This window comes from Triticum aestivum, chromosome 3D (genome assembly GCF_018294505.1).
Source record: "Triticum aestivum cultivar Chinese Spring chromosome 3D, IWGSC CS RefSeq v2.1, whole genome shotgun sequence".
NCBI lineage: Eukaryota > Viridiplantae > Streptophyta > Magnoliopsida > Poales > Poaceae > Triticum > Triticum aestivum.
The window spans coordinates 321,405,323-321,429,978 of record NC_057802.1 but is presented as its reverse complement, the minus strand read 5'-3'; the positions used below and the strand labels follow the sequence as shown (position 1 = coordinate 321,429,978).

At 42.5% G+C, this 24,656-nt stretch overlaps 1 pseudogene; it reads right to left on the bottom strand.

Moving 5' to 3' along the window:
* Positions 1–8,440: 8,440 nt before the first annotated feature.
* On the bottom strand, positions 8,441–23,416 carry LOC123076283 (uncharacterized; annotated as a pseudogene).
* Positions 23,417–24,656: the final 1,240 nt, after the last annotated feature.

Sequence of the window (24,656 nt, the reverse complement as noted above, 5' to 3'; positions counted from 1 at the left end):
AAAACGTTAGATATTAATAAACCCACTATTTTGGATTTCAAGGAATTTAATTATGATAATTGCTCTTTGATAGATTGTATTTCCTTGTTGCAATCCGTGCTAAATTCTCCTCATGCTTATAGTCAAAATAAAGCTTTTACCAAACATATCGTTGATGCCTTGATGCAATCTTATGAAGAAAAACTTGAGTTGGAAGTTTCTATCCCTAGAAAACTTTATGATGAGTGGGAACCTACTATTAAAATTAAGATTAAGGATCATGAGTTCTATGCTTTATGTGATTTGGGTGCTAGTGTTTCCACTATTCCCAAAACTTTGTGCGATTTGCTAGATTTCCGTGATTTTGATGATTGCTCTCTAAACTTGCACCTTGCGGATTCCACTATTAAGAAACCTATGGGAAGAATTAATGATGTTCTTATTGTTGCAAATAGGAACTATGTGCCCGTAGATTTTATTGTTCTCGATATAGATTGCAATCCTTCATGTCCTATTATTCTTGGTAGACCTTTCCTTAGAACGATTGGTGCAATTATTGATATGAAGGAAGGGAATATTAGATTCCAATTTCCATTAAAGAAAGGCATGGAACACTTCCCTAGGAAGAAAATAAAATTACCATATGAATCTATTATGAGAGCCACTTATGGATTGCCTACCAAAGATGGCAATACCTAGATCTATCCTTGCTTTTATGCCTAGCTAGGGGCGTTAAACGATAGCGCTTGTTGGGAGGCAACCCAATTTTATTTTTAGTTTTTTGCTTTTTGCTTCTGTTTAGGAATAAATATTTGTTCTAGCCTCTGGTTAGATGTGTTTTTATGTTTTAATTAGTGTTTGTGCCAAGTTAAACCTATAGGATCTTCTTGGATGATAGTTATTTGATCTTGCTGTAATTTCCAGAAACTTTCTGTTCACGAAAATAATTGTTAAAAATCACCAGAACGTGATAAAATACTGATTCCAATTGCTGCTGATCAATAAACAAATTGTATAGGTCTTCCTATTTTGGCTGATTTTTTGGAGTTCCAGAAGTTTGCGTTAGTTACAGATTACTACAGACTGTTCTGTTTTTGACAGATTCTGTTTTTCGTGTGTTGTTTGCTTATTTTGATGAATCTATGGCTAGTAAAATAGTTTATAAACCATAGAGAAGTTGGAATACAGTAGGTTTAACACCAATATAAATAAAGAATGAGTTCATTACAGTACCTTGAAGTGGTCTTTTGTTTTCTTTCGCTAACGGAGCTCACGAGATTTTCTGTTGAGTTTTGTGTTGTGAAGTTTTCAAGTTTTGGGTAAGGATTTGATGGATTATGGAACAAGGATTGGCAAGAGCCTAAGATTGGGGATGCCCATGGCACCCCAAGGTAAAATTCAAGGATAACCAAAAGCTTAAGCTTGGGGTGCCCCGGAAGGCATCCCCTCTTTCGTCTTCGTCTTTCGGTAACTTTACTTGGAGCTATATTTTTATTCACCACATGATATGAGTTTTGCTTGGAGCGTCTTGTATGATTTGAGTCTTTGCTTTTTAGTTTGTCACAATCATCCTCGCTGTACACACCTTTTGAGAGAGACACACATGATTCAGAATTTGTTAGAATATTCTCTGTGCTTCACTTATATCTTTTGAGCTATATAGTTTTTGCTCTAGTGCTTCACTTATACCTTTTAGAGCACGGCGGTGGTTGTATTTTATAGAAATTATTAACCTCTCATGCTTCACTTATATTATTTTGAGAGTCTTAAACAGCATGGTAACTTGCTTAATTAATTGTGAAATTAATCTTCATATTGAGTTCATTGAATATCATGAGAAGTTTGATAATTGATAAGTGTTTTTGAGATATAAAGGTGGTAATATTAGAGTGTGCTAGTTGAGGAATTGTGAAATTGAGAAATACTTGTGTTAAAGTTGGCAAGTCCCGTAGCATGCACGTATGGTAAAAGTTGTGTGACAATTTTGACACATAAGGTGTTCTTTTATTGCTTTCCTTATGAGTGGGCGGTTGGGGACAAGCGATGGTCTTTTCCTACCAATCTATCCCTCTAGGCGCATGCGTAGTAGTACTTTGCTTCGAGGGCTAATAAACTTTTGCAATAAGTATATGAGTTCTTTATGACTAATGTGAGTCCATGGATTATACGCACTCTCAACCTTCCACAATTTTCTAGCCTCTACGGTACCGCGCATTGCCCTTTCTCACCTTGAGAGTTGGTGCAAACTTCGCCGGTGCATCCAAACCCCGTGATATGATACGCTCTATCACACATGAACCTCCTTATATCTTCCTCAAAACAGCCACCATACCTACCTATCATGGCATTTCCATAGCCATTCCGAGATATATTGCCATGCAGCTTTCCACCGTTCCGTTTATTATGACACGCTTCATCATTGTCATATTGCTTTGCATGATCATGTAGTTGACATCGTATTAGTGGCAAAGCCATCATTCATAATTTTTCATACATGTTACTCTTGATTCATTGCATATCCCGGTACACCGCCGGAGGCATTCACATAGAGTCATATTTCGTTCTAAGTATTGAGTTGTAATTCTTGAGTTGTAAGTAATAAAAGTGTGATGATCATCATTATTAGAACATTGTCCCATGTGAGGAAAGGATGATGGAGACTATGATTCCCCCACAAGTCGGGATGAGATTCCAGACTAAATAAAAATAAATAGAAAGAAAAAAAGAGGCCAGAGAAAAAAAGTGAAGGCCCAAAGAAAAAAGGGAAAAAAGAAAAAAAATGAGAGAAAAAGAGAGAAGGGATAATGTTACTATCCTTTTTCCACACTTGTGCTTCAAAGTAGCACCGTGATCTTCATGATAGAGAGTCTCCTATGCTGTCACTTTCATATACTAGTGGGAATTTTTCATTATAGAACCTGGCTTGTATATTCCAATGATGGGCTTCCTCAAAATGCCCTAGGTCTTCGTGAGCAAGCGAGTTGGATGCACACCCACTTAGTTTCTTTTGTTGAGCTTTCATACATTATAGCTCTAGTGCATCCGTTGCATGGCAATCCCTACTCACTCACATTGACATCTATTGATGGGCATCTCCATAGCCCGTTGATACGCCGAGTTCAATGTGAGACTATCTCTACCTTTTTGTCTTCTCCACAACCCACCATTCTACTTACCCACCATATAGTGCTATGTCCATGGCTCACGCTCATGTATTGCGTAAGGTTGAAAAAGTTTGAAGAATGTCAAAAGTATGAACAATTGCTTGGCTTGTCATCGGGGTTGTGCATGATTAAATACTTTGTGTGGTGAATGAAAGCATAGCCAGACTATATGATTTTGTAGGGATAACTTTCTTTGGCTATGTTATTTTGAGAAGACATAATTTCTTGGTTAGCATGTTTGAAGTATTATTGTTTTTATGTCAACATTAAACTTTTATCTTGAATCTTTCGGATCTAAATATGCATGCCACAATAAAAAGAATTACATTGAAAATTATGCTAAGAAGCATTCCACATCAAAAATTCTGTTTTTATCATTTACCTACTCGAGGACGAGCAGGAATTAAGCTTGGGTATGCTTGATACGTCTCCAACGTATCTATAAATTTTGATTGTTCCATGCTATTATATATTCTATTTTGGATGTTTAATGGGCTTATTTATACACTTTTATATTATTTTTGGGACTAACCTATTAACCGGAGGCCCAGCCCAAATTGCTGTTTTTTGCCTATTTCAGTGTTTCGCATAAAAGGAATATCAAACGGAGTCCAAACGGAATGAAACCTTCGGGAGAGTTATTTTTGGAACAAACGTGATCCAGAGGACTTCGAGTGGACGTCAAGAAATCACCGAGGAGGCCACGAGGCAGGGGGCCGGCGCGCCCTCCACCCTCGTGGGCCCCTCGTGGCTCCACCGACCTACTTCTTCCTCCTATATATACCTTCGTACCCCCAAACCATCGAGGAGCACCATGAAAACCTAATTCCACCACCGCAACCTTCTGTACCCGTGAGATCCCATCTTGGGGTCTTTCCGGCGTCCTGCCGGAGGGGGATTGATCACGGAGGGCTTCTACATCAACACCATAGCCTCTCCGATGATGTGTGAGTAGTTTACCTCAGACCTTCGGGTCTATAGTTATTAGCTAGATGGCTTCTTCTCTCTCTTTTGGATCTCAATACAAACTTCTCCCTCGATTCTCTTGGAGATCTATTCGATGTAATCTTCTTTTGTGGTGTGTTTGTCGAGATCTGATGAATTGTGGGTTTATTTTCAAGATTATCTATGAACAATATTTGAATCTTCTCTGAATTCTTTTATGTATGATTGGTTATCTTTGCAAGTCTCTTCAAATTATCAGTTTGGTTTGGCCTACTAGACTGATCTTTCTTGCAATGGGAGAAGTGCTTAACTTTGGGTTCAATCTTGCGGTGCTCGATCCCAGTGACGGTAGGGGAAACGACACGTATTGTATTGTTGCCACCGACGATAAAAAGATGGGGTTTATATCGTATTGCATGAGTTTATCCCTCTACATCATGTCATCTTGCTTAAGGTGTTACTCCGTTCTTATGAACTTAATACTCTAGATGCATGCTGGATAGCGGTCGATGAGTGGAGTAATAGTAGTAGATGCAGGCAGGAGTCGGTCTACTTGTCACAGACGTGATGCCTATATACATGATCATACCTAGATATTCTCATAACTATGCTCAATCTTATCAATTGCTCGACAATAATTTGTTTACCCACCGTAATACTTATGCTATCTTGAGAGAAGCCACTAGTTAAACCTATGGCCCCCGGGTCTATTTTCCATCATATTTATCTTCCGTCAACAAGCTATTTCTATCTTTTTACTTTTGCAATCTTTACTTTTAATCTTTATATAAAAATACCAAAAATATTATCTTATCATCTCTATCAGATCTCACTTTTGCAAGTGGCCGTGAAGGGATTGACAAGCCCTTTATCACGTTGGTTGCAAGGTTCTTATTTGTTTGTGTAGGTGCAAGGGACTTGAGCGTGGCCTCCTACTGGATTGATACCTTGGTTCTCAAAAACTGAGGGAAATACTTACGCTACTTTGCTGCATCACCCTTTCCTCTTCAAGGGAAAACCAATGCAATTCTCAAGAGGTAGCATAAGCATAACAAGCAGTAGCACAGTCAACATGATGAAATGAAAACAAGCAATGAGTACATGAAGCGTAAACACAGGATAAGCAGGCTGAAGACAAACTGACTGAAGAAATTGAACTAAGGAAATTGAGAAAGTCTTCAAACAGTAACGATCAGGTACAACAACATAGAATGAGGAAATGAAGGGGTTGAGGAAATAGAACCAGTTAGCTCGGTGAAGACAGTGATTTGGTAGACCAGTTCCAACTGTTGTGATAGTCGTACGTCTAGTTGGAGCAGCTAGGTATTTAAACCTGAGGACACACAGTCCTCACCGTATTCTCCTTGAGCTAAGGTCACACAGACCTCGCCCAATCACTCGTGGTAAGTCTTCAGGTGACTTCCAAACCTTCACAAACTCGGTCACTCGGCGATCCACAGTTTCCTGTTGGATTCTCTAGATCATGACGCCTAACCGTCTGGAAGATGCACAGTCTTCAAAGGTAACAAGCATCTGTTCCACACAGGAACAATCTCTTCAGTGACGCTCAATAACTTTGGGTTTATAGGTGTTTGGGTTTGGGTTTTCCTCACTTGATGATTTTCGCTCAAAGTCCTCGGAGGATGGGATGCTCTCAATGACAAGTGTCGATTTCTCTCGGAGTAGCCAACCAGCTAGTGGTTGTAGGGGGCGGCTATTTATAGCCTAGGGAGCAGCTCGACATGATAAGACATAAATGCCCTTCAATGATATGACCGTTAGGTGGATAGATATTTTGGGACAGCTGGCACGTAGCACAACAACGGTCGGAAATTTGGCTATCAAATTCCTCAGGGCTATCATGTTCCTCACTTGTAGGCAATCCACACTGGCAAATTCCTAACTCCTCAGTCAGAACAAATTCCTCAGAGACCAGAAGATCTTCGTCTCTGACACTAAAGAAATTGGCTGAACTGTATGAGATTTCCAATGGCTTCACTCGAAAGGATTGGTAGGTGTAGGATTTTGAGATGAGCATCACTTGAAAACTTTTCCTTAGTTTTACCTCGACCCCCTTTAACAGTACGGTGTTTCCTATGACTCAAGAAAGAGAAAACAAAACTACGAAAACAAAAGTCTTCACGCTTCACGTTCCTCGCATGGATATCAAGTCTTCACGGTCACACCAATTTCTTCACTTTCAAAGTCTTCAGAATGCCAAAGTCTTCAGTTGAAGACATTCATTTTTAGGGGTCGACTTTCTCTATAAATATCAAACTCCTCATAGACTTATAGACCTGTGTACACTCACAAACGCATTAGTCCCTTAACCTATAACTCTTCAATACACCAAAATCACTAAGGGGCACTAGATGCACTTACAATCTCCCCCTTTTTGGTGATTGATGACAATATAGGCCTAGTTTTCAATGGGGATAAACATATGATGTGTAAATGCTGATATTGAGGAATTTGATTGCAAGATATAGAAGAACTCCCCCAGAAGATGTGCATGAGTGAGGAATTTGCTTTTGAGTAGCAATGCACATTGTAGAGTAGAATCATGGAGATATCCCCCTATATCTTGTAATTCATACACGCATTTAACATATGATATGAAGAAAATTTGAAATGCATGATGAAATATGGTGACTGATGAAATTCAGCATGCGTGCATTAACATATCTGAGGAAATAGCATGCAGAAGAACATAGCGAAAGTATCAGACCACCATTGGACTTAAGTTTACAACTCAATCCAACAAAAAACTTCAGAAGAACGAGAGTTGCAACTTAAAAAAACGCCCATATTTATAGACCCGCTTGAAGACTAACTCAAATTTCTCCCCCTTTGTCATCGAATGACCAAAAGGGATGGAAAATGAGGACTAACGCCCCTGAAGAATATCAAGGAGTCGATGGAGGAGCGCCAGCATTGTTGGGGTCGTTTGTTGATGTAGGGCCTGCCGCAGTGTCGTCCAAGTCTTCATTTTCATCAGTCTCGCGCGAAGAAGAATAGGAGCTGGCCACAAAGTGAGGAACTTTGACCTTCTTGAATTTCTTCGAAGGTGGCTGAGACCAGTAAAAGTCCTGCTTGAAGCCCATCTGCTTGAGATCTTCTTTACCGTAGAGAGGAGACAAAACAGCCCAGGTGCGATCAAATACTTCATGTAGATAGTAATGGTTCTTCTTCACAGAGTTCTACGTGATTGTTATGTTCTGAAGAATTGAACCAAACTGTCGTTTGATCCATTTGTGATTGCGATCGACCTTCTAATTAAGACTGAGGAGAAGCTCATGATCAGTCAGCACCCTTGGAGCAGAGGCTTGAGGATTTGGCTTTGAAGCATTTGCGGCAGTATCATGAGTGGCAGAGTCATCATTGGTGGAGTAGGATGCAGCTTTGCGAAACTGGCCATCCAATGGACGAGTGCCTTCATCAATAATAGCAGCCTTGCCCTTCTCATCAGATGAGGAAATAGGCCGTTTGAAGACCTCTATTGGGGGCAAGTAGCTGTGATGATTTAGAACATCAGCCTTGTAGTTGATTGAAGACCTTGATCGGATAAATCTCATGATCCAGGGAGCGTAAGGCTTCAATTCAAACGGTGAAAGAGCGACATTGGCCATAGTCCTCATGAAGAAATCATGGTAGTTGATAGGCACACCATGTATGATGTTGAAATGCAGATTCTTCATGATGCCAATGACCTCTTTTTCATTAGAGTTGTGGCCCTTGATTGGACCGAGGGTCTTGGTCAATATCCTATATACAGTCCTTGGCACATAGGGCAATTCCTTCAAGAGGAATTAGGTTCTTGGGGCTTGGCCAGGCTTCAGAGGCTTCATCAACACTTGCATGAAATGATCAGATAGCTCAGGTTCATGGTAGATGAGTCTTGCACCTTCAAGGGGAGGACTGACTGGGAGGGCATGAAGTAATTCAGAGGCCTGAGCTTTGAAGTGAGTGTCTTCAGTCATCCAATCCAACACCCATGAATTCACATCTTCAGCGTTGCCTGTGATGTGCAACATAGCGTAGAACTGAAGAATTAGCTCTTCATTCCAATCACAGACGTCGGTGCAGAAATTGAGCAGCCCAGCCTCATGAAGAACACTAAGGAGTGGGGTGAAGCAGGGCAGCGATTCCATATCCACATGAGGAATATGCTCATGGTCAAAGATCTTGTCTTAATCGAAAAGCAGTGAAGAGTAGAAATTCATCTAACTTGCTGTCCAGAAGCACTTGCGACAAAGACGAGCAGACTCATAGGGATTGTATTTCATGAAGAAAACGTGTTCATGGAAGAAATCATCAGCTTTGAACTTCTGTTTCTTTGATAAGGGATTATTCTACTCGGGCTGAGGAGTGTCAGTCAATGTCTTCACAGCCTCTTGAACCACATTCTCTGGAGCTGCAGGGTGAGGAATTTCAGTTGCAATGTCATCAGTAGCAGCCTGGGTCTCCATTTCTTCAGCAGCATGTACATTAGCACTAGTGGCTGGAAGTTCTTCAGGGATGGTAAGAAGAGAAGCTTGAGGTTCTTGAGAGCCCGTGTGAATTTCTTTAGTTTGGACCAGGGACTGAGGAATCTGTTACAGATGTGTGAACATCGGTGAATTGGGGTGATGACTTTCCCAGTAGTCATCATTCAGAATTGGAGTGGTGCACCCAATGTCCACGTCTTCATCTTCTTCGTCAATTTCCTCAACGCCTGCCTTTTCAACTATGAACTGAGGCATGGGCGATGGTACCAGAGGGGTTGAAGGGTTGTTGTCCACTTAAATTTCTTCATCCAACTGCTTTGTCGAAGCAGCAGAAGGATCTTCTTCATCATATTCATTTGGAATTTCATAATCTTCACCAAAGGGAACAATCTCCTTTGATAGCATGCTTGAAACAGGAACAACATCTATCGGATTGTCATAAGAGCTCGTCAAAGTCTTCATTTTCTTTGGTGCTGAAGACTCTGAGGCGGCAGATGCTTTCCTTTTCTTCACAGCTGCTCGCTCTGCAACTTTGGTTTTCTTCGCTTCTGTTGCAGAAGGAAGGATAGGACTTGGCATTGGTGCAGGAGGAGCAGAGGAAATTGGTTCATTTACCTCAGGTGCAACTGATGAAGTTGCCCTGACATTGTCAGTGTCTTCAGGCGCAGCAGTAGATGCTTCAGCTGGCCTGGCTTGTTCTTCATGTGCAACACTAGAGGTTGCCCTGACAGACTCTTCAGCGGTTGGAATGTCTTCATCAGCCCTGGTGCTTTCATTTTCTTCAGCAGCCTGATTTTCATCAGCGGTGCTGGCATGTTCTTCAGTAGGCTGAGCAGATGCTTCAGCCTAAGGAGATTCACGTTGCGTTGGGGCTGCAACATTGGAGGTGAATCCCTTCGCCATCTTGACGAATCTGACTTTGGCTCCCAGCCAATCAGCACGGTAGGCATGAAATTCATCACTGAGGGTTTTGATCTCAGCTTGTATGGTCACAAGTTCATCAGTTGTCATTTTGACAACATTCTTCTTCAGAAAACGCTCCTTCTTGTACTGAGCTTTCTTCAGCTGCCTGGCCTTTTCAAACTTCCATTTTTCCTCGCCTATGAAGGCAGTCAGCATGTGACTTTGGCCAGGCGTGAGCTTGAAGTCAGGCATAGGAGTGTTGGGGTCCTTGTGCCAGAGATCAATGAAATCTATGATCAGCTTGGGATCCAACAGAAGAGGTACATCTGTGCCTTTGGCTCTAGCGGCCTGATGCTGTCTATCTCTGACGATTTCTTCCAATTCTTCATCATCAGCCTCGTCTTCACTAGACGGTACATGGTAGGCAACCTGCTTCTTGTGAGGACTTGGTCTAGTGCCTCGTCCAGCAGTGGCCTTTGTCTTCAGCAAAGTAGGGCCTGTTGAGGACTAAAGAGGAGCTGAGGAACTTGCAGATGCTCCTGAAGCAATTGAGATGCATGTGGTCCTTTGGCAAGAGGCGAGATGCACAGGTGCTGAGGACTTTGCAGGAGCAGCTGAAGATTTTGCAGCTGCAGGTACTGGAGCAGCTTGAGGAATTTGCTTTGAGGGCACAGAAGAGCTTGGCCGTGAGGGCATTGTTGAGGAACTTGGTGGTTTGCGAGCTAGCTTCTTAGGCATAGCCTTCTTCGGCTTGCTAGCAGGGGCCTTAGCAGCGGCGGCAGCAGAGTCTTCGTTGAATTTTCTCACTGCTTCCTTAGCTATTTTGGCCAGTTTTGCTTGCCGCTTGGCCCATTCATCAGGATAGGCCTCACCGCACTTGAGGCTAGTGGGATCAACTTCTTGGCCAGGTGCCAGTGGAGGTCTTGGGCAAGGAGGGTGTACTGCGAATTTCTTCATGTACTTAGGAGTGACATATCTGTACTCCCTCCATTCCCGTGCCCATCTTCTATCAATCCTCTGAATGCACACCTTGCGCTCATTCTTCGTTTCCTTTCTATGAATTGCTTCATCAGGAGTGCAGTATCCTGCATAGATGTCATCAGGGATTTCAAAGGCAGTATTCACTTCCAGTTACTTGCCTCCCTTCTGAGGTTTCTTGCCATCTGCCATTTTCTTCAGCTGAGGATTTTGAACAATTGAGTTCTCTGAAGAGGTATGCAATTTGTCTTCGAGGAATGCTGCAAATGAGTTAAGTTGATGAGAAGCTAGTGATTTAGCAGTGGAAATGTGTACCTGTGAACAGAGTATAGGTGCGAAGAATTTGGAGAGATCATATGCGTTCTCAGAAGTTTTTGCAAAAAGAACAAGTTTGAGGAATTTGACCAGAGGTGTCTTGAGGAATTTCACTAAGCATTCTTTGACTTAGGTTCCAGAGTTGTATAGATTGAAAAATCCACACAATTGAGGAATCTTGAAGAAAAATGTTGCTTAGAGAAACAGATCAAGAACAGATGCTTATGTGAGGTGTTTAATGTGTGGAACTTGAAGAATAAACACCTTTTGAAGATTTTGTGGAAATCATCAGAATCAACAAGGGCAGTAAAAGCAACTTTTAATTACCCTTGACGAAGAACACGACGAACTGGGAGTTGTAGATTGGAAGTTCGTCAGTCCAGATCTTCCATGCCCTAACTTGGCAGAGGAAGAAAGCTACGGCGGCGACGGAGTGAAGATATCCGCGGCCGGCGCGAGTACGACAGCGACGAGGTCGAGGCAGTGAAGCTCTTCCTCACCGGCGATGATGGAAGTAGCAGCGGCGCTAGGTCAGAGAGCTCGAGCGAGGGGAGTGAGGTCGAGTAGGGTAAATGCGGTCTGAGGAGGGTGAGGAGTGTTTATAGCCGAGGTGAAAAACCGTTCGTCCGAGGAAAATGGACGAACATGCCCCTGACCCTTCTCATCCTAGCGACATGTGTCACCCACGTACAGAGCGGTGGAGATCGTGTGAGATCGTGGGTGAATAGATAAGTCTTATCACGGGATGCAGAACGATTTGAGCGGCAAAAGCCGGAAATTTGAGATATGGAATATTTTAAAGTTTCGTTCGCAAATTCTTCAGCTGACAAGGACACGGTGAAGATTTTGAACGGGTTTCAAATAGAACGCACATGAAGAATTTGTGAACAGACTGGGTTGAGTTTAGCATAGAGGGGGAAGGGTCCGATCACATTCACTTAGCAGAAAAGTTAACTTGAAGAAATAGCTATAAGTGAATACTATAGAGGACAGAAAACTCAAATATATATATATATAGCCAATGAAGAACAACGATGGAAAGAGTGAAGACTATGCAAAGTTGAAGAATTTGAACAACTAAGGAAATTCAAAACTGAAGAAAAACTCAAATTGAAGATTTTCAACTTTTGTTGGTGGCGTGACCCACCGTATAAGAATGATGATTTCAGACGCCGCGTACAATTGTCGTGGGGCTCTGAGAATCAAATTCTTCGTTAATTTCTTCACACTTAGAGGGTTAGTCTTCATTGATTAAAGAAAAACATTACTTCGTGTGTTGCACATCTAAGTCATCAATTTTGCGCAAGTGTTAGGATGTGTGTCCTTTTCAAAGGACATTCGAAGATTCTAAGATATTTAGCTCACACCGCAACTTGCTAAATCTCTTCTCATCCAAGGGCTTTGTGAAGATATCGGCTAGCTATTCTTCAGTCTTCACGTGCTCGATGGAGATGTCGCCCTTCAACACATGATCATGAAGAAAATGATGACGAATCTGAATGTGCTTTGTCTTCGAGTGCTGAACTGGGTTATGAGCAATCTTGATGGCACTCTCATTGTCACAGTAGAGAGGCACATTCTTCACATTGATGCCGTAGTCCTTGAGGGTTTGCTTCATCCATAGCAATTGAGCACAGCACGAACCAGCAGCAATGTACTCAGCTTCAGCAGTAGAGAGTGATACATAGTTCCATTTCTTCGAGGACCAACATACCAAGGAACGACCGAGGAAATGGCATGTGCCTGATGTTGACTTGCGGTCCACACGATCACCAGCATAGTCAGAGTCTGAATATCCAATGAGATCAAAAGTCGAGCCCTTGGGGTACCATAATCCAAGTGTTGGAGTGTGAGCTAGATATCGAAGATTATGCTTCACAGCCTTATGGTGTGATTCCTTCGGTGTAGCTTGAAAACGGGCACACATGCAAACACTAAGCATAATATCCGGCCTAGATGCACATAGATACAATAAAGAACCAATCATGGAGTGGTATACCTTTTGATCGAAGTCAATACCATTTTCGTCAGTGCATAGATGGCCATTTGTGGGCATAGGGATTTTGACGCCTTTGCAGTCTTGCATGCCAAATTTCCTCAATACATCCTTGAGGCATTTCTCCTGAGATATGAAGATGTCGTTGCGTTGTTGACAAATTTGAAGACCTAAGAAGAATTTCTATTCTCCCATCATAGACATTTTATATTCTTCACTCATCATATAGGCAAATTCATCACTGTAACGTTGGTCAGTACAGCCAAAGATGATATCATCAACATATATTTGGCACATGAATAATTCATCATCGTAGGTTTTGGTGAAAAGAGTTGGGTCAAGTGAACAGGGTTTGAAGCCTTTCTTCATGAGGAATTCCTTCAAAGTATCATACCACGCCCGAGGGGCCTGCCTGAGGCCATAGAGGGCCTTGTTGAGTCTGAAGACTTTGTCAGGATGCTTTGGATCTTCAAAACCTGGGGGTTGAGCAACATATACTTCTTCCTCAAGCTTACCATTGAGGAATGCACTTTTCACATCCATTTGATATAAGATGATATTATGATGGTTAGCATAAGCAAGTAATATGCGAATAGCCTCAAGTCTAGCAACAGGTGCAAAAGTTTCATCAAAATCAATTCCTTCAACCTGTGTGTAGCCTTGAGCTACAAGTCGTGCCTTATTCCTCGCCACAAGACCATTTTCATCTTGCTTGTTGCGGTAGATCCACTTTGTGCCGATGATATTGTGCTTGCGAGGGTCTGGTCGCTTGACAAGTTCCCAGACATTGTTTAGCTCGAACTGATGTAATTCCTCTTGCATAGCTTGAATCCACTCAAGCTCCAGAAATGCTTCATCTACCTTAGTGGGCTCTGTGATAGAGACGAAAGCAAAGTGACCACAAAAGTTAGACAAATGTGAAGCTTTTGAGCGTGTGAGAGGACCTGGTCGTTGATGTCGCTGATGATTTTCTCAATCTGCACTTCATTTGCAACGCGAGGATGAGCGGGTTGATGATGAGGAATCGGATCAGCATTTTCTTCAGAACCATTTTCTTCAGGTGAACGAGCATGATGTTCTTCATGATCCGGAATGACTTCTTCAGCAGATTCTTCGGTAGGAATGACATCCTCAGTAGCCTTGAACTTGATGGTTTCCTCAGGTGACTTTTCATCTAGCACAGGAGGTAGGTGCTCTCTTTGCGAGCCATTAGTTTCATCGAACCGCGCATCTACAGTTTCAACAACCTTGTGATGAATGGTGTTGAAGACTCTGTAGGTGTGTGAGTCCTTCCTGTAACCAAGCATAAAACCTTCATGTGCTTTCGGTGCAAATTTAGAATTGTGATGAGGATCTCTAATCAAACATTTAGCACCGAAGACTTTGAAATAACTCACATTGGGTTTCTTGTCAGTGAGGAGTTCATATGAGGTATTTTCGAAGAATTTGTGAAGATATACCCTGTTGATGATGTGGCACGCAGTATCAATTGCCTCAGGCCAGAAATGACGAGGCGTCTTGTATTCATCAAGCATAGTGCGAGCCATCTCAACAAGAGTCCTGTTCTTGCGCTCCACGACGCCATTCTGCTGAGGAGTATAAGGAGCAGATAACTCATGAGTAATACCAAGTTCATCAAGATAGTCATCAAGACCAGTATTCTTGAACTCGGTCCCATTGTCACTTCTGATGTGCTTTATCTTCACACCAAAGTTGGTTGAAGCCCTCGAGGAAAATCGTTTGAAGACTTCCTGCACTTCATGTTTGTAAGTAACAATGTGTACCCATGTGTATCGAGAGTAATCATCAACAATAGCAAAGCCATATTGAGATGCATCATTTGAAACTGCAGAATAATGGTTAGGACCGAAGAGATCCATATGAAGCAATTCAAATGGACGAGTAGTAGTCATGATAGTCTTCGCTGGATGCTTAGCCTTGGTCATCTTTCCAGCTTCACAGGCTCCGCATAAGTGATCCTTGAGGAATTTAACATTCTCAATGCCGATGACATGCTTCTTCTTTGCAAGCATGTGCAAGTTCCTCATGCCTGCATGACCAAGTCGTCGATGCCAGAGCCAGCCTTCTGAAGCTTTTGCAAGTAGGCACACGGCTGGTTGTGGTCCTGTAGAGAAATCAACAATATACAAGTCTCCTCTCCTAAAGCCTTCGAAGACTTTGGAATTGTCAGCTTCCATGACCACAACACAATGATACTTGCCAAAGACAACAACCATATCAAGATCACAAAGCATTGAGAGGTTGTATCCTAAGGACTCGACAAGCATGACTTTGTCCATGTGTCGATCCTTTGAGATCGCAACCTTACCTAGACCCAATACCTTGCTTTTGACTTTGTCAGCGTAGGTGATATGCTTCAGATGCGATGGAGATAAAGCAGTGTCCATCAATAGGTTCCGGTCACCAGTCATGTGATTTGTACATCCACTGTCGAGGACCCACTCAGTGGCTTTGGGTTGATCATCCTACAGATGAATTGGTGCATCTTACAAACTCATATACTTCATCAGTGAAGAATATGACATCAGATTCATCAAGCAATAGAACAGATAAAACAGTATGAGGACGTGAGAAATGAAAATTCATTTCTTCATGATTAGCTTGCGTCCTTTCAAGCATTATTCAGGCCTCCAGCAAATTCTTCAGACGTTTTGAGTTCGTCTGGAGACCTGACCCTGCATAAGAGATTAGTTCTTTTTCTTCACCACCCACATCTGGAGGGGTGGCAAAGAGTTCATCATTTTGCGAGCTCCATAAGATAAAGGTGGCATAGATGCCAATCCACTTCATTTCACATAAGAGGGGTTAGAGTAAGCATATGAATAAGCAGAAATTCTTTGAGGACTTATGAACATAATGGTTTGAAGAATAATGCACATATTCATAGCCCTTAGATCTTTTCTGCAAAACAGAAGTGTTAGCACGATGATTTTCATATGAGGACTTTGATCCATACGAGGAATTTGATCCACGTGAGGAATGTGGTCCATATGAGGACTTGGATCCATATGAAGACTTTGGTCCATATAAAGAATTTGATCTGGGGTTCCTTTTCTTCACAGGTGGTGTCATGATGACATTCACCTGAAGACTTTCAGGGCACCTTTTGGGAACCCAGAATTTCTTCATAGGGGGACCGTTCCTACAGCTAGTGCCAACATATCTAGCAAATACTTCACCATTCTGATTTTTGAATAGTTTATAGTTGGAGTCAAATGACTCATCAGAAGAATATGAAGATTCGCATGTAAAGCCAGATAAAGTAGATGGATCTATGGGAGGTCCCTTTGCAGCAACCCATGAGGTTTTGGGATACTGCTCAGGTTTCCAGTAGGTCCCATCAGCATTGAGTTTCCTCTCAAAGGCAATGCCCTCTTTCCTAGGGTTCCCGTTGAGGATCTGCTTTTTAAGCACATCACAAAGTGCATGATGCCCTTTGAGGCTTTTGTACATGCCTGTCACATACAATTCCTTCAGCCCTGCATTGTCAGTGATACTAGTAGCATCCTCGGATGAGGAATTTGTGATAGCAGAGACAGGTGAAGAATTTGCAGCAATAGAAGCATTTGAACTTTCAGGTGAAGAATTAGGACATTCATGTTCAATGTATTTCAAACATGGTGGAATGAATCTTCCTGAGCAGCACTGATCTGTTGAGCAAGCAATGAATCACGCTCCTTCTGAAGATCTTCATAACTCACCATTAGCTTCTCAAGATCTTGCTTTCTTTGAAGAAATTCATAAGAAAGCTTCTCATGATGAGATAAGAGAGTGTTATGATGACTCTGAAGGTTGTCAAACTTAGACTGAAGTCTCTGAAGATTTTCAGTCAAAGTTTTAGTACGATCCATTTCTTCAGACAACATATCATCGCTCTCATCTAGCATGTTTTGAACTTTTTCCAAAGCTCTTTGTTCTTTAGTGGCAAGGCAAGCAAGTTTGGTGTAGCTGGGTCCAACACTACAAGAAATATGTCAACTAGTGACCTTCTGTCAGTGACCCTGGAAGAATTGGTCATAGATCTACGACCATTTGAGACCAATTGGTCAAAAGCTGCTCGGGGGGCTCCAAAACCTCAACTATATCGACCATTTTTTCCATAAAGGTCGTAATTATCTTACACGAAATGGTCATAAAGCAGACAACACTGATCCGCTGCCTTATTTCTAGCTGATCACGACCAATATAGATGGTCATAACCTTGTAAGTTGTGGTGGATTGCTATGACTAGGCGCAACCTCATCAGTTTTGCCTATGTGTAATGTCCATGTGTCAATTTTTGCCCTAGGTTGTGAAGCAACCTATATTTTTTTCATTCCCAAAATTCCCAAAAAAATTGGGCATTCTTTACTATCCAAATCATTACCTCATGACAATATTCAACTCCATTTGCCTGGTAAATCTTCCTCGGCAAATTTCCAAAGTTTTTGTTCAACTCGAACTGTTGTGAAGGAAGTACTAGCTAGGCATATCCTAATGAGCTGAATTTTTGCCACATCTTCTATATTCCCAAATCATAGCTCTCCACAAAATTTGAGCCCCATCTAACAATACATGTGAGTGTGGCTTCAACATTCATATTTATGTCCAGTGTGGTACGTTGCAAAGCAAGTGACACCTAGGCTCCTCCATTTGAGCTGCATATTTTCCAAGATAGTGTCCTTAGTAGAAGATCATCCTCGGCCAAAACTCAGGCCCATTGGCCATGTGCATTTCCCGTACCACTAATCAAACACTTGGGTGTTAATTCATGTTTGAGCATTGTTCGGTCTCCTCGTGAGATTCTTCTGTTGTTATTTTCCTCCAAGCATCTACGTGGGGAGTGCCAAACCTACTAGACATGCCTAGGCTTCCCAGAACGCATGGCAACGCCACGGTCACGCGATGACCACGCGGCGGGCATGCGAGTCTACGCGCTTTGGAGTTGGGGCCCTGGGCCACTGTCCAAACCTCAATGTATCACCACCAAACCATGTATTTATGCTTAAATAGATACTTATGTACCTAGAAATGATTTTTGGAAAAAATAAAGAGCAAACTATAAGGCAGCTGCAGTTCAAATTTGACCCGCTTCCTGCTGAATCGGCGGAAATTTGTCTTTTTCACCAGAGGTGGATAAAAAAATTTACACCAAACCATTTTGTCAATTGTGCATTAAACATGGCCTAGTATTTTATAAAATTGATTTGGTCCGTTTTTGCAACAATTATTTGGTAGTTCCTTCACAAAAAAAACCTCATTTCGGGCACTCGAAAAATGGAAAATGAATTTTCCGTGCAAAGAAAATGAAAACTCCCTTAGGCAACATTGTTTGGAATTCCAAGATGCACCCTTGTGCACAATATGAGATCATTTGAACAAACTATGCCATGAATGTGGCCATAAGATTGATCATTTGGCTTGAAAGCCATGAATCTTCACGCATGATAGCTCATTTCTGAGAACACTTTTTAAAAATAATTGCCGTATTACAAGTTTATTATTTTTCCTGGAAACTTGGTCACATATAATGACACAATGCGAAGGTTTTCCAATTTTTTGAATTTTCTTGAATTTTCTATGCCCGTTTCAAAATGCGGCAAAAACGGCGGGTAGGACCGTTCGTAGCTAGGGCTTGATTTTTGCAAATATTTTGGAGTATCTATGAATAAATAGATATTTTTGTACCTAGAAATGATTTTTGAAAAAAGTAAAGAGCAAACTATGAGGCAGCTGCACTTCAAATTTGACCCGCTTCCACCTGAATCGACAGAATTTTTGTTTTTCACAAGAGGTGGATCAAAGCTTTTGACACCCAACCATTTGGTCAATTGTATATTAAATATGGACTAGTATTTTAGAAAATTGATGGAGTCCAATTTTGCCACAAATATTTGGTAGGTTCTTCACAAAAAAACCATTTTTGCCACTCGGAAAATGATTAAAAATAGCTAGAAAGATCAGAAATGCATACGAATTGGTCCTTACCCATAAAATGTGGTCTAACTCTAGTGAAAATTTGTGTGATGCCCTTTTGCAATATATTTTTGATAGCTACTTCACAAAATCAATGTATTTTTAGTACTTGGAAACTACTTAAATCACTGGTTTTCCAAACCAATCAAAACTCTTCCCACGGATCGATGAGATGGCGCCCATCCATCCATCCATCTCTCCATCCCACATCCATCCATCCATCCATCTATCTACAGAAAAAAAAGAAAAAAACTGAAAAGGAGATACCCCACCCGCAGCCCAAACCCTAGCTCAGATCCCCCATCTCCTCGCCGCCGCTGCCCCCTCCCGATCCAGTCCCCCGCCTCATCCCCCTCCTCTCCATGATCCCATCCCTCCCCTTATCTCCCACATCGCCGCCGCCACCCATCCAAACCTCGCCGGCCGGTGGCCTCTCCCTCTCCTCCCACCTTAGGCAGAGCCACCACCCATCCATCTCTCTCTCCTCCCACCTCAGGCGACCCCTCTTTCGCTCGTCTCTCCCTCTCCCATGCACCACTCCTCGCTGCCACAACCACCTACGGATCCCGCTTGATTCTGGCATCCTCCGGCGTCGCCAAGCCTACCTACAGCTTCCTCTCGTTGCGCTCTTTCTTCACCACCGCGTCGATTTGCTTTACCCCGCCTCATGTGGTCGCCTGCATCACTTCCTCCCACTAGGGTTTCGGTGGTGGGGTGGACCTCTTCGTTGCGCACTGCTGAGACGAACGTCCTCGGCGGTGGTGGAGGCGCGCGTGAGATCCTCCTCCATGACAAGGCCGCCGCCGGATCAGCTCCTCTCCGCCGATGGATCCTTGCCTCTCTGACAAGGCCACCACCGGATCCCCTCCTCTCCGACAGCAATGCCTCCGGATCCGCTCGTCCTCGACAACGATGGCACCGAGGAGCACCAGGAGCTTCGGATACGATAACTTATTATCTCCCTCTCTCCCTCCCACAGGGCATGGAAGCAGTACCTACTCCAGCTGCAGCTCTACCCTCTCCACACCTAGGTTACTGATTGCTTTCTCTTCCTGGGTTTTCCTTCACCTAGGTTTCGCTGGTGAACAGATGATCACGGCGTCAGTGGCTCAACGTCTCCCTAGCAAAGGTGATGTCCGATTTCCAAAGACAACAAGTTGCTTTGTAGTGTATCTTGTCTTGCCGTTCTCAAGGTAGGATCGTGAATTGGAAGCCTGCAATTCCAAGCTCGAACTCCTATGGCAACTGGGTCACTACCAACAGATTACTACTAATTCTGTACGTGTTGTGTGGCTTGCCCCTTTTTGGAGCGGTTAATTTCTTAGTCAGTCTAGTTTGCCTGTATTGGATTTGGTTGCCTGGTTGTGTAAAAAAAGTTAGTGTGGGTCATTAGAGGAGTGAGTGATCATGCTTACTATGGTCATTGAAGGTTGTGTAAAAAAAGTTCTGGTTGTGTCAAAATTTTACTATGTATCATGCTTATTGTTTACTGCACTGAGGCATGTGGGCACCAGAATTTGGGCATGTATGTATAATTTTTAGTCTCTTAAATGAATAATAATTCTTTAGGTGTAATGTGTCTGGTGTTACTACATACATTGTTGTACTAGTTGTAGCAGGATAATGAACAATATTTCTTCATTAACTATGCCAACCTGCATCTTGTTGTACTAGTAATAGTAGGATAATGCAGCTTGTTGTACTAATGATGCTGCTATGCCTTTCACATTCATTCATTCATTCTCTGATTGTTCTAGGAGTCAGTCCTCATTCATTTGATGCAGTGGGCCATGGACGCGATGGCCGCTTCATCCCCTGCCCCGGGGCCATGGAGTAGCTAGAGCTGGCTGTGGACGATGACGCCCAGCGACAAGGGACGGCCTGGCCTGCCACCCCGAAGCCCTAACAAGGCGGCTGAGGAACCAGGAGGGGTACTCATACCGTCGCCCCTCATGTGGACGCGCCGGACCTCAAGGCCAGGCCAGGCCTACTGCTGCTGCTGGGTAGAGTCCGGCCACGCTGCTGCTAGGTATGATTCCCACCTCCTCCGAACCCCCTTGTACTGCAGGCCTTCATGTGCATGTGTGGAGTCCTGTTTGTTTCATATCCACTGCTTGCCATCATATGCCATATCTTCCAAGTAGATTAGCACAGGATCAGTGGTTTTTAGCAATTTTCTCATGCCCATGTGTGGGGTGGTAAACAGAGGACGACGCACTAGTAACTGCACAACTATGAAATGCTATTGATTACTCATTGTTACACCATGCATGCACCTACAGCTACAGGGATTTGTACTGGTTACTGAATGATGTGCGTTTTTCTTCAGTTTGATTGAAAAATTGTCCCCCTTTTGTGCATGCATACATCTGCCCACTAAGCTAGACATGAACCAGCTCTTGGTACTAAAGGAACATAGTATAAATTTAGACCTTGTGTGTGATGCCATAAATTCAGACATATACTATTGTTTAATTACCTTTGTGATCTAAGAAGTTGATGCCATATTTAAGGTTTTGGAGATGTACTACTGTTTATTTACTTATGTGATCAGCACCCCAATCCCAGGGTCCTCTATTTGGAGCAGCAAATCAAAGCTTGTTTGCTGCAGTTTGTTTTATACACTTCCTTTTGTAACATCAACAAATAAAATCAGTTGTTTGCATCAGATTGGATCATTCTCACTTATTAGTTGAGTTCTAAGTATGTAGCATCTTTAGTTCTCTTGTTATATTATAGTCAGAATTATACCGTGTGACTGAATCATGTGTTATTTAGTTGGCTGAGCAGTATCTTTAGTTTTCTGATGATTGTTCAACTCTTATTTTTGAATAAACAAGTAGACGACCCTATTGGTTCTTTCTTTCTTCAGGGCTGCGACTTGATGGTCACGCTGCTGTTTTGCTCTGCTTGATAATTCCAATCAGATCATTGTCAACACTATCATCATCAGGTCTTGATTCCCTTTATTCTCTCCTGCCTTGTGATGTTAGTCCGTGTGGGCTTACTAGTATTGTTAGATGATGTCAGTTGAATGGATGGTCGTGGTAGTAGAATAGTACAGTACTTTTCTTCAGGTGAATGTGTTACAGTGACGTTCATTGCATGACATGCACTTGTACCAATATACCATGCTGGTACGTGTAGGTTAGTATTGTTGGTGCCTAAAATGAGCTTGAATGTTGTAGTGGAAGTGTAGAACAATAGGTTAACGTGTTGCTGTCAAGTTGTTGGAATTTTTGCTATGCCTTGCTTAGTGTTTAATGAACTGAAGCATTTGGGCATGTACGCATAATTGTCTCAATATTTTTTATTGGCAATAATTTAACTCCCAATGTATCTCACTAATAGTTTATGATGTACATTAGGGTCTAATGTTGTTGAGGATGCTGGTGCTGTGACAGAAGATCAAGGAAGCCTCGAGATGCGCACCACAGTTTAGTTGATGTTGCTAGTTTGCCACCATGTTTTGAATATTTGATGTTGTTGATGTTGCTAGTTTGCCACCGTGTATATGCTGTTGGACATGCAAACATGTATGTGATGTTGTGAATATTTGAGCGAATGATTCTGTATTTAATAATTTAACCAAGAATTATTTATTGTTTCCTGTTGAAATGTGTAAAATTGAAATCTGTGAATGAAAAAGACCGAACACGTTCTACTGGACCAAGTAATATTTCGGGTCTAAAAAGGCTATGGCCCAAACAATAGTGGGCTGGAATATTGTGCATTTATGAAAAACCGGTAACAAAAGGCTTAATGAAACGGACTATGAAATGGCCTAGGCCCAGAAAATAAAAAGGCTGAATTGTAGGGCTTGGCCCATATAGCTGACCAAAATTAATAAGAAAAAATATATAAAAAGGCTGAATTGTTGGGCTCGGCCCATCTAAAACACCAAACTGGACCGGGCCGATTCTTATCAATGACCTTTTCAATTGGTCGCAATTTTGCCACGTCAGATTGCCATGTCGGATCCGACGTGGCCTGGACAGAGAGCTAGCGACCAAAACAGAAGGTCATAGAATCAACGGCCTTTTGTTTTGGTCGTGGAATTCCACGACCTTCTCACAGAGAAGGTCGTTAATTTCAGTTTACGACTGCCAGCTTTTGACCTTCTATTTTTGGTCACAAAAAGGTAGCAAATGAAAAACAATGACCTTTCAGTGACCAATAGTGATGGTCGCAAGTTGACATATTTCTTGTAGTGCAAATTCATCACCAGATTCATCATCACTAGACTCAGATAGGTAGCATTCAGTTACCTTGGCACCTTTCACCATAAGGCATGGTGCAGAGGATGAAGATTATGGTTCGAAAGTCATCGCCTTGAGCGATTCCTTGAAATCCTCAAACCAGGGATCATGACGAGTTCGATGACCTTCATAGACCTCAGAGAGTCGGCCCAAGATAAGCTTCGCATGGCTGAGATGCATAATGTTCCTGAATTGATTTTGGGACAGACAGGAGCAGATGATGTCCTTCGCCGTGAGGTTAAGTAGGGTGTACTTGCGAATATCATCAGCCTCCGCCATCTTGCATAGATCGGTAAGACCAATCTCAGTGACGGTCCACAGCTCGCTGTTCATCGCCATGAGGCGCTTCTTCATCATGGCCTTCCACTTGGGATAATCATGACCGTCAAAGATGGGGCATGACACAGTCTTCATTCCTGCGGTCAACATAACTAAAACTCCAGGCGGTTAAACCAAAATCACACAGAACAAGGGATTACCTTGCTCTGATACCATTTAAAGTGCGTTATATCGATTAGAGAGGGGGTGAATAGGCGATTTTTACAAATTCGTCACTGAGGAATTTCAGGGTAAGGAAATTCCTAAATCACGAACAACTAGTAGCGGAATAAGTACTCAGAAGTAAGCATAACAAAGCACTAGCACATTCAACATGATGAAATGAAAATAAGCAATGAGTACAGGAAGCGTAAACACGGGATAAGCATGCTGAAGACAAACCGACTGAAGAAATTAAACTGAGGAAATTGAGAAAGTCTTCAGTCAAAGTCTTCAAACAGTAACGATCAGGTACAACAACACAGAATGAGGAAATGAAGGGGTTGACGAAATAGAACCAGTTAGCTCGGTGAAGACAGTGATTTGGTAGACCAGTTCCAACTGATGTAACAGTCATACATCTGTTTGGAGCGGCTAGGTATTTAAACCTGAGGACACACAGTCCTCACTGTATTCTCCTTGAGCTAAGGTCACACAGACCTCGCCCAATCACTCGTGGTAAGTCTTCATGTGACTTCCAAACCTTCACAAACTCGGTCACTCGGCGATCCACAATTTCCTCTTGGATGCTCTAGACCATGACGCCTAACCGTCTGGAAGATGCACAGTCTTCAAAGGTAACAAGCGTCGGTTCCACACAGGAACAATCTCTTCAGTGATGCTCAATCACTTTGGGTTTGTAGGTGTTTGGGTTTGGGTTTTCCTCACTTGATGATTTTCGCTCAAAGTCCTCGGAGGATGGTATGCTCTCAATGAAAAGTGTCAGTTTCTCTCGGAGCAGCCAACCAGCTAGTGGTTGTAGGGGGCGGCTATTTTTAGCCTAGGGAGCAGCCTGATATGATAAGACATAAATGCCCTTCAATGATATGACCGTTAGGTGGATAGATAGTTTGGGACAGCTGGCACGTAGCACAACAACGGTCGGAAATTTGACTATGAAATTCCTCAGGGCTATCATGTTCCTCACTTGTAGGCAATCCACACTGGTGAATTCCTACTCCTCAGTCAGAACAAATTCCTCAGAGATTATAAGATCTTCGTCTCTGTCACTGAAGAAATTGACTGAACTGTATGAGATTTCCAATGGATTCACTCGAAAGGATTGGTAGGTGTAGGATTTTGAGATGAGCATCACTTGGAAACTTTTCCTTAGTTT